At 41.3% G+C, this 3,532-nt stretch overlaps 1 long non-coding RNA gene across 1 annotated transcript; it reads right to left on the bottom strand.

Moving 5' to 3' along the window:
• Positions 1-314: 314 nt before the first annotated feature.
• Positions 315-2,151, bottom strand: LOC121980452. The gene is made up of 5 exons (XR_006111536.1): positions 1,688-2,151; positions 1,356-1,589; positions 1,115-1,279; positions 942-1,045; positions 315-375 (listed from the first exon to the last, which is right to left on the bottom strand). It is a non-coding gene; the product is annotated as an uncharacterized LOC121980452 (long non-coding RNA).
• Between the last annotated feature and the right edge of the window lie 1,381 nt (positions 2,152-3,532).

Raw genomic sequence — 3,532 nt, 5'->3', positions numbered from 1 at the left:
ACAATCACCACAACTCCAATCATCACACCGGACAGAAGTATACCCGACATACGGATGGATAAGCCTCATATGAATACCGCCAATGAAGTAATCCCTACCATACATACTCTACATGTACACAAATACCACAGAGTATAGATAATCCAAAGTGTAGACTGTATAAGAATTAAATAGATCATCACAAGGGTCAAGCATCGGTATCAAGCAGGAAAGCAACAAACGAGCACGATATAAGATAAAGCATCCTAAACCATCTCATAAAACCATGCACTAAGCTCAATAAAATCTACACAGAGGCAAGGAAGAAATACCCGCCTTAATACGTAGATCGTGTCCGGAAATCCCACGTCGAGACGCTCGTCCCGAATCCAAGTCCTGCGATTACATAATATATTTAGCTACTCACATAATCAACAACAAACTAAACTCAAAACCTAATCCTACGTCGATTAAGTAACTCTGTTTAGTTTCTACCCAATGATCCGAACCAAAGTAGATGAGAGGTTCATCCTTAAACTCTACTCTTTCTAAATCCAACCATAATCCACAATCATCACTAATCAAATCTCCTCATGAATTAATCCAATTCAATTCACATAATTCATCATCAATCAAACACTAATCCAAACTCATCATAAATCCTTCTAAATCTACTAATCAATCCAATACAACTTAATTTAAATTCCTACAATCCATCCCTACCAATCCAAACCAATACAGCAATAAAATCACCTTAATTCTTAATCCACAATAATTCATCCCATCCACATCACAAATGATATCAACCCACAATAACCTATCAACTAAATCATTAAACCATGATCAACCGCAAAATCCAACAATCCTCAATCAACTCAATCATTTCCTAGTCTAATTCACATCCCAATTAATTCCTTAATCTAATTCATTACATAATGTAATCAATTTAGAGCACAACTTACCCAATTCCATTGCACTCCACTGTTAGCATGTGATCCGAGCAACCCACTATTGGAAGCCACAGGTGTGATGCTCACTGTTGCCCACATTTCCATCTCCTACTAACCTAACAACCAAATCACATAAATCCATCAATTACCCTATAACAAAATACAAGATCAACTCTTAACCTTACCTTAACTCCATGTCAACAACCCCTTCTCCAATGTTTCACTGCCCGACAACATTTCCTTGCAGTGAACGCCCACTGTTCTAGCAACAACACCTCAAATAGATCCCTACACTGAAACTCTATCTCTGATCAGCTAACCTCCCATATTTAATCCTCATCGGAGCAACACTGATCAGTCGCATAGTTAATCTCAACATCAAAGTATGAAATCAATCCATGTTAATCAATATTGAGCTTGACTTACCCGTATACCATATCCAAGATCTCTCCTAGATGGAATCAGGTTGTCGCTGCGGCAATGAGCTAGGGCAGAGGATAGGGCGACACCGGCACAAACAAAGGAGACAAGAGCACAAAGCATTTCATCAAACACCTGTCATGCATCACCTCAAACACTCCACCTCTTCACCGAGACTTCAATCACCGGAGAGGATCACAGCTTCGATGGAGAAAACAATCCCCAACAGAGTTGAGGTGGCTGGAACCAAAATACAATCTCAGCTTCTTAGAAGACCACCCAAATCAATCCAAGAAGAAGAACACCTACTCGAATCATAACCTAGGTAGATCTCTTACCTTCAAGATCCCGCTAGGGCACAACGCCACCAAAGGAAGAGGAGGAATCAAGGGAAGATTTGGCGCTGAGGCTTACGGGAAATCAAGGAATAACAAGATAGCTCACCCTTGATGCCCTGGCAATAGATCTACTCCGGCGATCGTCGGTGTCGGTTCGTCCCCGTGAAGAACAGAGAGATCAGAGCGAGAAGAAAAGCTTCGGCTGGATTTGAGCTTGAGGGTCGATGACTACAAAGGGAGATCGCCGGAGCTAGAGCCTCACTCTCATCGGCGTCGCTCGTCTGCGAGGGAGATCGGAGAAGGAAGGGAGGTCGGGGAAGGGAGGAGGGGAGGGATCGGCGTCGGGTTTGGGGAAACGGTGCTTGGGAAGGGAATTAAAGGAAAAGAAAATAATTTATAATTATAAACATTTCCTCACCCAAACGGGTATCCCAAACAGGCCTTATCTGTACCCGAAATTGATCCCCTCAAAACCCTTCTTACGAGCTCTGAAAAAATCCCAGAAAATTTCTAAAAATTCCGGAAAAATTCTATAAGGCTATTTCCCAAATAACCCTATCTATTTTAATTTTCCGATATCTTACATCCTCCCCCACTAATAAAAATTTGGTCCCCAAATTTACTGGTCAACTCAGGGATCCTTATCCAAGGGTAACCTCTAAATCACATACTCATATACCACTCACTCCAAGTATAATAACCAAACATCATCCTCATGTACTACTCCACCCCAGTATCATAAACATATCTCCCAACATGACAATCCACCTCCAAATGAATAGCGACAACTCTGTGAGCTATGAACTCACCCTACTCCCGCTACTCCCACCCTGCAATCTAGCCAACTCCGGGATAAATCAACTACCTCTGAATATCAGAATCCACTATCATCAGACCTCCCAACATCTGTATCGCAAATCCAGATCAATGTGTTTCCTATAGTAACTCCTTCCGGATAAGAAGTGACTCAGAAACACACATAATCTCCCACAGAAATAAAAATAAATTCTCATTTCATGAGAATTCAAACTAGTGGCACGAGACTACTCCGCTCATACTACATCAGAACTGCACCAAACCTCGGGTACGATACATATGTGTAGAGTACAAATCCGTCTACACTAGAAAGTATAACTAAGACAGTGCAGTTAACAACTTCTCGTTTCAACTCCTGAAACTGATCTCGTAAGTGTCTATCCAGGAAAATTTCATACTCATCCTGAATAGTCCAGTCAACGGTATAACAATACTGGAGAAACCCTCAATCAATCTCCGATAATATCTAGCCAGATCAAGGAAGGAACAGCGAATCTCCGGTATAGACTACGCCTACTTCCAACTGATAGCCACCTCTATCTCCTGTGGATCCAGCGCTATCCTTTACTAACCACAACGTGTCGCAAAAACTCGTAAAAGACAATCACAATACGTACTACTAACTTCACATATAGATGTTCCCGTCGAAACATCTCTAGAACTATGCAAAGCTAGTGTACATGATCCACCTCGGATCGAAAATAGATCACAACATCGTCAATGGAGACAATGAAAACTGATCTACACACCCAAGGAATACCAAGTACATCGAGTCCATAACAAGATCTAAGGCACGACATGCCTAAATGGTAACACCAAGGACTCATAATGTACATACAACAGGCTCACTCAATCGTAAGATCTCCAACAACGAGTCTGTGATCGAATCACCCACTACAAATCACCAAATCCATATATATCACAGACATACTACACTCCATGTCACTATCAACATAAAACACCAAATAATAGATCAAGTCAAATATCTACCAATAGATCATCAAAGACCACATATCACCACACCTGGTC

This window comes from Zingiber officinale, chromosome 5A, assembly GCF_018446385.1.
Source record: "Zingiber officinale cultivar Zhangliang chromosome 5A, Zo_v1.1, whole genome shotgun sequence".
Taxonomy (NCBI): domain Eukaryota; kingdom Viridiplantae; phylum Streptophyta; class Magnoliopsida; order Zingiberales; family Zingiberaceae; genus Zingiber; species Zingiber officinale.
Note: the sequence above shows the minus strand (reverse complement) of the source record. Positions and strands in the feature narration are given on the sequence as shown.